Genomic DNA, 12,959 nt, shown 5'->3' with positions numbered 1-12,959 from the left:
ATTAGCACAGAAACTCAGAGGAGTTGCAACATGCATGTGACATGTCACAGAGGGTTATGGTATAAGCACGATGCTCTTGGAGGCTGCAGAGTGCCCACACACTGGAGTGATTTGTCAGTTAATGGAGACAAGAACATGTCCAGTAAAAGCCTAATTATAAGGTAAGCAAAATACAACAAGGACAATTTCTATAGCTTGTTTGGGTGTGCAAATTCATTCAGATTAAAACAGGGTTTAGTTTACAAACAGTAGCAGCTATTTCCAAGCAATCTCAGCACTGAACACTTTGTCTCCAGATGCTGGGGGTGCCCTTCTGCTCCTGCAGTGAGCAGTGTCTGTGTCTGAAGGAAACACTGCTCAGGCAGCACAAACCCACACTGCACAGCAGTGATCACAAAGAGGGGTGGGGAGGAACTCAGGCATCAGCACATTGATAGAGATGAGGAGTGTCTGCAGTCCCATGTTTTCCACTGTTCATGAAAGCTGATAGGTACACTCAAAAAAAAAAGTTTAGGTGAAGGAACTGAGCGGTTAGTCAGACGAAGTACATGTTTCAACTTATTTAGGATACTAAGGATATATGGTGATACCCTGTGGTTCATTTTATCAAAAATACAGAGGAATCAGGATCCTCTCTCGCTGGAAATCCAGTATTTGCCATGATTGATGATGCACAAACTTGTTGCTCCAAGCTGAGCAGAGCTAGCCAGGGTCCTCCACTGCTAAGTGAGCACAGGAGGCTGTTACAGATGTACTGTCAGCTGCCATGGGGACAGTGTGCACAATCACACAGGAAGGACCAGCTTCCATCCTGCCCCTTGCAAAAAGGTACTTCAGAGGGAGCAGAGCACACCAGCAGCCAGTGCTAAGGCAGGTTATTCAGGACAGTGCTGGGAATGGCACAGAGCTGTCCCAAGACCAGCACACCTTCCCTCACACTTTCTCACAGGAGAAGCCCAAGCCTTCAGTTTGCTTATAAAATCTCATATCCAGCTCCTTTTGTTTAAAGACCAGATTGCAAGAGGTGGAAAACTCTCCCCAGCTCATGGCAAGCCTGGACAAGCAGCGACAGGTTCCAGACAAGCACCCTCCTCTGGGAGCTCTTCCAAGCAAGGATGAAGATGGTGGTTGAAGATGATGGTGGTAATTAGGTGCAAGTGTTGCCCAGTGACTTAATTTGCTGTGCACCAATAGTATTGGCTAATGTAATCAAGTATTTAAATGACAGCAGGAAAAGAGGGGTTCTCACCTGGGCAGGACACCACAGCCTGTCACAAACAGGCAGGTGGCAGTGCCCTGTGGGATGGGCTGTCACACCCATCCCCGTGCCCACAGCACACCCAGAGGCACTGAGCCAGCACCAGCCTGGGGTGAGATGCCCAGCACCTTGCCTTGCTCTTGGTCTGCCAGCTGCTTGCTGTGTGGCTGCCAGGCTCCAGCCCTGGCTGTTTCAGTGGCAGCAGAGACACCATGTCACACCAGTGCCCAGCTTGTCCCAAAGCCACTGCCAGCTGGGACACCAGGTCACAGCAGTGCCCAGCTGCTCCCAAAGGCCCAGCTGCTCCCAAAGCCACTACCAGCTGGGACACCAGGTCACAGCAATGCCCAGCTGCTCCCAAAGCCACTACCAGCTGCCCCCACAGTGCCAGAAGCCAGGGCAGAAACACAGACACCAACTCCCAATGCCCAGCCCCAACCCAGGACTCCTTCCCTGAAGCCAAGGACACAACAGGTCACCCCCAGGTCACCAGTGTTGGTGTCTCCAGTCTCCACAGAGCTGTGGTAAGGGCAGTGTGAAGGGAGATCACAAAGGATCCTTGCAGTAAAGCTGGGGAACATCAGGATGACTTTACTTGACCCAACACTGGTAGCCAGGTGTGGCTGCCCAGGTCAGAGTTAAATACAAGGTGAGTGCAGTGTGGTGCTTACTCTCAACACCTTTCCTGCATCCTCATTTAAAGAAATGGCAAACTAAAGGTTGCATAGTGGTATTTAATAACCCCCTATGAGATTTTTCAGGCCCTTTCTGAGCTCATATAATCTTTTAACCTCTGCAGTACCTCGTGGCAAGGAATCCCACAGCTTAACTGTCTGTGAAAAAAAGGCTTCCACTCTTTTTAGTGGACTGTGAGGAGAGGCCCTTTTTACAGGGAAATTAACAAAGGACAGTGACACCAAAAGGCAACAGCAAATTAGAGAAGAAACAAAGAAACAAATGGGAAAAAACCATTAGCTTAGAGGAACACACAAGAAAGGGTGTACAGACTTATTCATAAATCAAACATTAAATTTTCTAGCAGAAGTGACATAAAGAGGGTAGAGAGCAAGAATAGCTACAAGCTGTTTCTGGTGATCTTGCCCCCTCCCTTTTAAATATCCAAGCACAAATGAAAAACCTTGTGCCTTTTTAAAACAAAACACTCCCCACTTGAATGGCTGCCATGACTCTTTCTTAGACAATGAACCCCACTGAAGATTTCACTTTGTCAACAAGTTAGCTGGTTTGGGCCAGAAAGCAGATATCATCTATTCAATGTTTTATGGTCCCCAGCACAGAACCATTGTGCTGGTCACTCCAAGTTCCTGCTGCCTTCATCACTCCTCCATTAGCCAGGGCTGGGAACTGTGCTCTGGCAGAGCAGAGCCAACACTTCATATATCTCATCCTAAACTTGTTAACATGCTCAGTCACAGTGAGCTGATGTATTTCCCAGACAAAATACAATATATGGCTGAAAAAATGAACTTTCTGTCCCTTCCAGTGCTTGCTCTCCAGCTTTGGAACCCAGCTCCTCCTTCAGTGTTTTCGCAAGTCTGAAGATTTCCCTCTGCCATTGCTTCCATGATGGAGCATCCTCTGTGAATTTATTCCAGGATTTATTTCATATTGGTAGAAAATATTTATACCAGAACATGAAAATCTCTCATGTGTCTTGTGTCTAAGCATCTTAAAGCTTATCTACAAGGCAAATGGGTTATACAGTGTCATACCATTACAAAGAAGTTATACATATGTAAATCCCCAGGCACTTTTGAAAAGTTCTCCCCTTTTCAGCCTCTTCTGACATCACAAAACTTTAGGCACAATTGCGGTTAAGTTTGTTCATGTGCAACTTTGAGCCTTTTAAGGCTACTGAAATCCCCTGAAATATTTATGTGGCTCAAGTGTTACTCAGAACAATTAGCTCACTGTGTTTCCTCCCTAATCAACATTTTCAACAGGGAAAAACAGTTCACATTACAGAGATCTATAACCATGGAAATTTATGAGGCATATGTGTATTGGCAAAGAAAAAAACAAATCCTCTGAGGGTATTTCATCTGCCAGCATTCCAGCAAGATGCAGTTGGCAGGGTACAGAGTCAGAAACCACTTAAATCCAGACTGATCCTCACGCCACCTCTGTGAGGCACCCAGAGACCCCAAATGCCTTTTGGACAGGCCAGGCTCTAATTTCTGGTTATCCCAATGCACAGGCCACGTCCCAGTCTCACTACCTGACACTTTCTATGCATATTTTTAAGCATCTCAGGCTAATAACTGGTGTCCATTTCAAATAGATCACTCAGAAATCAATTAAACAAAATGTTTGTGAGGGAGACAGAATTATGAACCTACATCAATATCAAGTAATGACCAAAAGATAGAAAATTGACTGAAATACTTTAAGAAACAGAAAATGCTCTGCATCTGATGGGATGATAGACAATGAAGAGATAGATAGATAGATAGATAGATAGATAGATAGATAGATAGATAGACAGATATTTAAAGATCACAGGCCCACTTAACAATTGCATTTCTGTTTTTTCTTCCCTCCACTGCATCCCTCAACACAATTTCCAGTATATCTTACCATGCTGTACACAAGTTTGTTCTTGCAACCCTGAGACCCCTCTCAGAGTCCTCATGCTCCAGCAGGAGGCAAGTGCTCCATCAATACTGTAAAACTGATGGTTACCTCTTAACTCTCAGCTGAAACTGCCTTCATATGTTTAACTGAAGTCTGTAGGATAAGAACTACATAAATATACATGATGCACAGGTCCGGGTTTGCTTACATAACCAAACAACTTGTGGAACAGAGAATATGTAAGAAAACACAGCTAACCAAACTCCTTGGCTGAACAGAAAATGTTGCATTCTACCTCACAGAGCTGCTCAGTCCTGGCAGCACAACTATCCCCAGTGCCAGCTGCTGCTTTACAGAGCTCTGTGTGATCTGCTGCACTGACAGGCAGCCCCCTGTGATGCATCCAGAGCACACTCCACAACTCACAGCCTCCAGAGCTGCTCCAGGGACACCAGCCACCCCAATAAACACCCCAAATCCTCTGGCAGCTACATGCTACACACCCTCCATCACATGCTCTCATGTGGCAGCTTGGAAAACACCACTGATGATGCACTTTAGAGTTCCAGGGAAAAAAATCTTTTTTAAGTCTCAAAAATGCTTACAGTATCCCTAATCCAGCCAGCCTACTGCAGGCAACACATGGGGAAATGGACCTGTGGGGAGTGTGACTGCCCTCCCTGGTTATCCTGCGTGCACAAACCAGTCTTTCTGGCTCAGCACATCCACCCTGGGCTCTCAGCAATGGCAGAAGGAGTCACACTGTGCTGTGGTGGCTGCAAAACCGCAGAGCCAGCACGGGCACGTGTGCTGGGCTGCATTTCATGCCTACTTACACATCAACAGGACTGTTTACTGTGCTGTGATTTCCAGAGCCACGGCCCCAGAGCTGTGCTGAGCAGGACAGAGCTGTCCAGAACCACAGGCACTGCTGTGTTATTTGTGGCTGCTGTGTTAGTGCTCAAAAGCCAACACAGACCACAGCAAGGGAACGGGCAACTCAAGCTTTTCAGGCAAGGTAAAAATCAAGTGTTATAGTTGAAAAAAAAGCAGGCAAATCTTGAGGCATGTACACTCTTCAGGTATAAAACTAAACCTCCATATAGAAGTACATGTTTAATAGAAAATTGTACTAAAGTTTTGTGTTAGAGCAATCACTACGCCAAAAAACTGCATTCACTTCAACTGCAATCACAGAGGGAATGGGACACAAAAGCAGAGCAAACACTGCACACAGGAGCAGCAGTGAATGCCTTTATGAAGGATTGTTTTGATTCAATTTACCTGTTTAGCCACATGCTAATAGCTACATGGCCTTACCAAACTGGGCCAGAGCCACTACCAACAGAGATGTGAGATCAGTAAAGAAACAAAGACAGGGGTATGTTTAACAGTGCCTTTGTTGTTTTTATCTAGAGCAATGTTTTGTGTGAAACCTGGTGCTACACATCTAAGAATCCTCAGGGTCTGCCTGCCTCAGGAACAAGCCCCAAGTCCAGAACAAGCCATGTCACGGTACTGCATGCACATCTTGTGGGTTCACCCTGGTCCTGGTGGCCAGGAGAGCCCAGAGTGCACAGCTCCACATCACAGAGAACCAGAGAGAGCTCCTCCTCAGGATCCATGCCAGGGAAGAGGCAATGCAGCCACACTGCAATGTTCAAGAACAAATTTGATTAGAAACCCAGACCCCAGCTGTACCAGTCTAGTGAGTGTCCAGCAAAACCACTTTTGTCCCCATGGGGCTGTGGTAAGTGCTGAGACAGCTCTGCACTACCTTTGTTTCTTATTTTATTCCTCTGGGATGCTTTCCAGGTGAGGTTTGTCTACCTGAAAAGCCTGAGGGATGGAAGGGAAGGTGAGCATGTGAAAAACGGGTAGTGCAGACAGCAGCATGGTGACATCATGATACTGGGATGCTGCTGGCAGTGCCTGGGCAGCAGCTCTGCCGGATCCAGCCTGGACTGGGGTGCAGCAGTGAGCTCCTGTCCTCAAATCCCTGCTGCCATGGGTAAAAGAACTGCAGTGGATCACACATCCCCAGGGACAGAGACCATTTTTGTCCAAGCCTGGCACAGGGAGAAAAGAAAAAAAAAACAGTGTAAAAAAAGAATTATCAGAAAACAGTGGAACTGCACGAATATTTAAGTATATCAAGATACTCCTTCTACTTCTGATGTCCTAAATATGGGTGAGAATAATTTCTGGGACTGACACAGTTCCTAGGATAGGGAAAAAACACCCTTCTGCATAGAAAAAAAAAAAAAAAAAGAAAACATGTTTATTCAGAAACTGAGACCTGTGTAAGTTTCAAACACACTTCTGGAACACTGTACAGGAGAAAACTGACATTCACTCTATTTACTGTCTCACCTACCTGTAAAATGAAAACCCCACTACTTTAAATAGTTTGAAATAACTTTAAGAACTCCTCCTACCAGTCTCCATCATAAAGAGACTTTGTGAAAAGGCTATCACCACGTTTCATAATTCTCATTGCTAGATTTTCTTCAAATATTGGAGAAAATGAAGTCACAGTCTTCACAGCTGAGTAAATTTTGCCTCTCCCGGCTGAGATCAACAGAGGTAGGTCCTGCTCTGGACCTGCCACTGCACAGAAAGGCACTGCCTTGATGAGCTGGGTGAGATCCAAATCTCCAAATCATGCATTTAATGTATATTTACATTCCAGCAACAAGCATAAATTTTGTAAACAGGAAATTGACGTTGCTTTCTGGCAGTTTCATTTACCCTTTTAAGAAATTGTCAAGAAGTTGAAATCACGACCAAGACTTACTTTTATCAAATGACTGATGTAAATGAAAACAAGCAAATGCCTTTGACCAGCCTTCTGAAATCATATCATGAAGAGAAAGCAGGAGACAAGAAGCAGTGAGAAGGCAGGAGCTCATAAAACAATATAGTCCATTTTGCCAGAGGGCCTCCATCAGCGTGACTGGCTGTGCAACGTAAACAAACCAAACATTAAACCAGGACTGACATAAAAAGAAAATTCCTCCCTCACTGGACAGGCAAGATTAAATGTTTATTTCCTGGACACAGTCTAGTCTTTGTTTGGGCATTCTCTTAAATAGCAAATGGCAAAGAATTTGAAACCTTGGGAAAAGCAGTTCTCCTGGAAAAGAGTTGTGCCTGGAGGAACACCCCATGGCAGAGAACTCACCATGCCTCCTACCCTGCTCAAAAGCAGCTCTGGGAAGACAAAGTGAGCATCAGATGCTGAATGGGCTGCAAACCTCCTGCAAACAGCCAACTGATAAACAGTCTTTGGAAGCAGAGGTTCCCACTCCAATTCTCAGCAATTTTATGTTTTGGTTTCGCTGTTAGTCACCAAGATCTGCAGTCACAGCAGGCAGCTGCAGCCTGTCCTCCACCATGGGACAAGTACCCCATGGCTGATGTGACAAGGGGCTGAGCAGGACAGACCCTTTGCTGAGGCTCTGTCTGTGCTGTGGGAGCTCTACCCACGCTGGCCGTGCTGCTCTGGAACCTCCTGGCTGCAGCCCCATCAGTGCCCCATCCAGCCTGGCTTCCAGCTCCCAGGCAGACCCCGGCGTTTTGGCACACAAGCTGCCACCCGGATAACACCAGCACACACTTTGCTTCCCTCCTCCAGCCTTAACTCTTAATGCTCTGTCACTTCCCCAGTCATGTGCTGCTCATGAGGCATGGCAAAGGACCAGCAAGGTTTAATATTCCAGAAACCACCAGGTCAGGGCTCTCTGTTTTCCTTGGTCCTGCACAAAGTGCTCTGTGATCAGATCAGGCATGGAACCATCGGGGTAAGGAACACAGGGTGCACACAGGCCTGCTTCCTTTTTCCAGAGAAAGGTAATAGAGCCCTCCCCTGCAGTTCACAACCCCCCGGGGATTTAACTGGGGGTTGTTTTGTTCTCTCTGTGCCTTCACCCCTCTGCTGTCTGATCACTTCGAGGCTGCAGCTCAAGCCCAGGTTTACCTTCCCAGATCCCAGTGCCGGGCAAGAAGTGTGGTCACAGGCCACCAGTTATTGCCCAAACAGCTGGGCAAGCACCCAAAAGCCAAATTCAGAACTGCTGTCCTTGAAACAGCTCTATTTAAACATCTGTTGAGACCTTGACCCTATCACCAACTCCTCCCTGCAGAAATACACAATTCAAGGTGAGCAGAGCCGAACACTCACACCATGGGTCAAAAATTTAATGTTCATTTTCTTTAGACTTCTATTCAGTTTCCAAATTGCATTAATAATGCAAGAACCTCAACGCGAGTGTCATTACGCCCAAGACAATCATTATTTTTTAAAGATTGGATAGGTTACTTTGTTATATATGTATTTATCTATCTATATTTTAAATCGACCCAAAGAAAAAAAAAGGCTGCTGTGCAAACCAATGGCAAATAAAGAACCAGCAAAGCTCTGGAATCCATCAGTAGGATTGTAGCATGGGAGGAACCACACGGATGAAGCTGATTCCAGGAAGCAGGAGGGGTTTCCAGGCTGCTGGAGCCTGGTCCATTAGAGCGAGCTCGGGCTCCCGGGCAGCACCCACGCCCACCTACCCCGAGGCACCACAGCCAAGCCTGGGCAGATGGATCTGACTCACATGGAGTTTCACAGCTTCCCTCAGGGGGGGCAAACACACCACTTTAGTGTGCTCCACATGCCCCAAAAATGACACAAACGAAAGCTGAGAGTCTTTCTGCACAATGCAGAGACAAAGAAAGTGTCAGTTTGGTTCCTTTCCCAGCTGCCATCGAGGCGCGGACGATGCTCCGAGGTGTCACCTCCTGTCAGAGGGGATCCCATCTCTGCATCTTCTGTACCTTAGCCTTTTTCTCAGCCACTAGCTGAGGGGATCTCGGCAGAAAATGATCCCACTCTGCTTGTTTACAAAAGCCAGGAGGCTGTTTGTTCTGTTTACTCTCGGGAAGAGCAGGCTGCAGGGAGCGCCGGGGAGCTGGGGCACAGCGCTGGCTGCTCACCCCGCTCGCCGGGCTCTGCCTGCCAGCGTGGGCTCCAGCAGGCCAGCCACGGCCACACACGGCGAGAGGACAGCAGGCAGGCACACAGACCCGGGAGCAGGGCCTGCCAGCTGAGGGTGGCTCACACAGACCCTGAGAGAGGCCTGGCAGCTGAGGGTGGCTCGGGCAGACCCCAGGAGCCCAGACAGACCCTGGGAGCTGCCTGCCAGCTGAGCCTGGCTCAGGAGCGCGGCCTGGCCGGCTGAGGGTGGCTCACACAGACCCTGGGAGCTGCCTGGCTGACTGAAGGTGGCTCGGACAGACCCTGGGAGATGCCTGCCAGCTGAGGGTGGCTCAGACAGATCCCGGGAGTGTGGCCTGGCAGCCGAGGGTGGCTCGGACAGACCCTGGGAGCCCAGACAGACCCTGGAGCTGCCTGCCAGCTGAGCCTGGCTCAGGAGCGCTCCTCAGGCGTGGCCGGCTGAGGGTGGCTCACACAGACCCTGGGAGCTCAGAGTGGCTCACACAGACCCTGGGAGCTCACACAGGCCCTGGGAGCTCACACAGGCCCTGGGAGCCGAGAGTGGCTCACACAGACCCTGGGAGCTCACACAGGCCCTGGGAGCTCACACAGGCCCTGGGAGCCGAGAGTGGCTCACACAGGCCCTGGGAGCTCACACAGGCCCTGGGAGCTCACACAGGCCCTGGGAGCTGCCCGGCAGCCCAGGGTGACCCGGAGCAGCAGCGGCGGTGCCGGGAGCAGGGGCGAGGCCTCTCCAGCCGCGCTCAGAGCCCCCGCAGCTCACACAGACCCTGGGAGCTCACACAGACCCTGGGAGCTCACACAGACTCTGGGAGCTCAGAAAGACCCTGGGAGCTGCCCGGCAGCTGTGGGTGGCTCAGACAGACCCTGGGAGCTCACGCCCCCGAGCGGAAAGGAGCCGCAGTCAGTGCTGGAGGAGAGGAAACAGAGATCACTGATCCCACATGGAAGTTGCCTCAGAAACGAGGAAAAGACACAGTGAGAGAAGGAAGCAGAACAATTGTCTCTGCCCTGCTTGGAGAGAAAAGGCAAAGCAGTTAGTCAGATGAACGCTTTCTGGTTTTCATTTTGACTGGACAGTGCTGGGGACTGATGCATCATGCAAACCCAAATCACCTCTCTGCATCTATCCTTTTTTTACAGTGTTTCAGCTGGGGTTTTTGTTTGGTTTTCCATATCAACCTGTTGCAAAAAGCAGTATCTGAGTTTTTAAAACTGTTGTGCAGAAAGAAAAACAAACATTTCATTCTTTTTTTTTTCCCCTCTTCAAATACTGCTACCCCTCTGCTGTGCACAATGCTGTTCCCAGCCTACTGGCCCCCAGGAGATGGCAGCTGCCGCCCCAGAGAAGGGACGTGATCCCCACTCATTCTTCTCCTTGATGTTGATGGGGTTTACACTTTGCAAGCTGAATTCTTCTCCTTAGTCTCTGCCAGAAACCTTCCAGATGAGGGGCAGATTAACCAACAACTTTCACCACCGACATCCAGAATATTTATCAGCCTAGACCTGAACAGTTACAGTATCAATGCATTTTGCTAATGCTGATCTCCATCAGTCTTTTCCCAAGTTTCAAGCAGTTACTATCAATCCCTGCCAACTCTACTCCATGCCTAGTGATTCAAAAATGGTTCCTTACAGAAACTCGAGACAAAAAATAGACAAAAAGATGCAATAAACAACTTCAGCTTTCACCCTGAAGACAACCCAGCCACCATAAAAGAGACCCCAACTCCTTCTGCACCCCACAGCCCACTCAGGGTGAAATGGAAGCAGGAAAAGGATTTATTCACTTCTGTCACTGTCAGGCTTGACACCAAGAACAAAGTTGGCACAGCCTGCTGGTCCTGTCACCTAGAAAGAACCCTACACACCACATTTCCTCCCAGGAACCACATCTGGTGTGGTGCACGAACAGGGTTCGGCAGTTTGTTGTAAGAGAGCTCTACTGAAGCAGACACCTTCATGTTCATGGTGGGTTTCATTCTACAGCTGAATATAAAACCTGGATTCACCAGGACAGCACTACCCAGAAAGCCACAGTGGTAAGAGGAGACAGAAGGCAGCGTTACCTGGCCTTATCTGGCTAATTTCTAATTACTTGCAGATAAGCATTTCTGCACTTACACGCATGTAAGTAAAGGAGAGGATGGTGCTGGTCAGAACGTGTACAACCCTGGGCACAGCAGAGAGGCAGAAGCTCAGGGCAGTGCGGGGTCACTGCAGCCAGCAGCAGGTGCCCAGGACAGGGGGGGACAGGGCAGCAGCCCAGCCACGCACTGGGTCACAGCACATGTGGGTGTCACAGCACACGTGGGTGTCACAGCACACACAGGTGTCACAGCACACACCCTGCCTCAGCTCTGCCCCTGCAAAGGGCCACTTGGAAAAAACGTGTTTTCTCTCCTTTACACCCCCACGTAGGATGTGAAAATAAACCCATTGTCATAGAACAGGCTCATCTTTCCTACAGTTTCTTTGGCACACACAACTTTTTTCCTGTAAACACGCAAAGCCTTCATATGAGTTAGGGCTTTTTTTTTAAAAAACTTTTCTGCCGTATGTTAGTTAAACCTCTTTAGATTTAATGACATACTAAGATGTATTTGTGAAAGCCCAAGCCCTCTGCAGCTACATTAACAGGCCTTGCTATCGTCCATTATTAATAATCAACAGAAGGAAAGAAATTATGTTTGCCAAACATAAGATAATAGTCAGAAAGTAAAGGTTAAGAACAGCAGTCAAAAAAACCCTTTCAACCTCACAGAAATTACAACTAGAAGAGTCACGTCAAAGCAGCCTGAAAGTTTTCTGAGACTCTCTAAGAAATCCAATCTAACACCACAAAAGGTTTTGCAAACATTTCTCAGAAGTAGCTCGACAGGGCCAGCAAAAACAGCATCAGAAAAGAGCTCCAAATCCCCTCCTTGAAAGCCAAAATCAGAGGCACAGATCCAAAATCAGCCCCGGAGGCTTCTCTACAAGAGCAAGAAGTGACACGCACACACATCCAACATGCCAAGGGAGCACGATAAAAGGGTTGCTTCCCGGATTTTTTTGCTTTCCCCGTTCTCCTGAACAGAAGTGCTGACTATAAGAGCGGGCAGTTCACGCTACAGCAACAGAGTCTTTAACGAGGCTCCGAGTTCTGCAGTGCCCCTCTGAGCAGCCAGCACCGAGCCCTTTCTCTTCCCAGTGCTCGAAATCTCTTGTTTAGCTCTCTTTGTCTCGCTCGTCGTTTCTAAAGCGAGCCATTCCCCGAGTAACAATGTCACACTCCCCGTTCCAAAGCGCAGCAAGAAGGCGAAAGTGTTAAAAAACGCAACAAACAAACAAACCAAAACAAAGGAAACTGGCCCTGATCTCTCAGGCGAAATCAATCCACCGCCCCGCAGGAGGAGAAGGCGGCACCGACACCTCCCGGGGGCTCTCCGATCCCGCTCCCCAATCCCCCAATCCCCAATGCCCCAATCCCCGCAGGGGATGCTCCCTCCTCGCCTCTCGGAGAGACCCCGCTCACCTGGGCAGGGCTGGGCAGGACGGGCTGGCGGCGGCCCCGCTGCCCGGGCGGCTGTCGGGCTGGCCCGGTGGCTGTGCCGGGGAGGGAGGGAGGGAGGGCCGGGAGCCCCGCTCCGCCCGCTCCGCCCCGCACCTGGCCCGGCCGACAGCGCCGCGGCTCGTCCGGGGAGCTGCGGGCACGGAACGCCGGCCCGGCAATGAAACCGCAGCAGCCGAGGGGAAACGGTGCTATGGGAAGGGTGGCACGGCCGGAGAGCTCGATGGAACTGCAGAGTTCCAGATGGATAATCCGGGTGAATCCTCCCGAACTGCGGTGGGGACGAGGAACGGGGCTGCGGTGTGCGCTGCCGAGACAGAGCACGGTGTGCTCGGAACTGCCGTCACTTGGGTGTGCTGGGCATCTCCTGCATGAGCAGAGCTGTCACACAGCGCCTGCAGCAGGACAGCTGATGGCACGGTCCAGGGCAGCAGTGACAACAGGCTCCCAGTTAATGGCCACGGACTTCATTGGGAGCACAAAAATCCCTGAGACCTTGGGACAAAGAGTGCTGTCTTCATCCGGTTTCAGCAATGCTTTCA

General features: G+C 49.3%; 1 protein-coding gene across 1 annotated transcript in view; it reads right to left on the bottom strand.

Moving 5' to 3' along the window:
• CARHSP1 (calcium regulated heat stable protein 1) overlaps nucleotides 1-12,511 on the bottom strand; it is a 34,121-nt gene extending 21,610 nt beyond the window's left edge. Inside the window, exon 1 of the mRNA XM_039732274.1 lies at nucleotides 12,382-12,511. The gene's annotated coding sequence lies outside the window, so the exon portion shown is untranslated. The remainder of the gene's footprint in view (nucleotides 1-12,381) is intronic.
• Nucleotides 12,512-12,959: the final 448 nt, after the last annotated feature.

This window comes from Passer montanus, unplaced genomic scaffold (genome assembly GCF_014805655.1).
Source record: "Passer montanus isolate IOZ18808 unplaced genomic scaffold, ASM1480565v1 scaffold8, whole genome shotgun sequence".
Lineage (NCBI taxonomy): Eukaryota > Metazoa > Chordata > Aves > Passeriformes > Passeridae > Passer > Passer montanus.
This window is presented reverse-complemented; position numbering and strand designations above follow the sequence as displayed.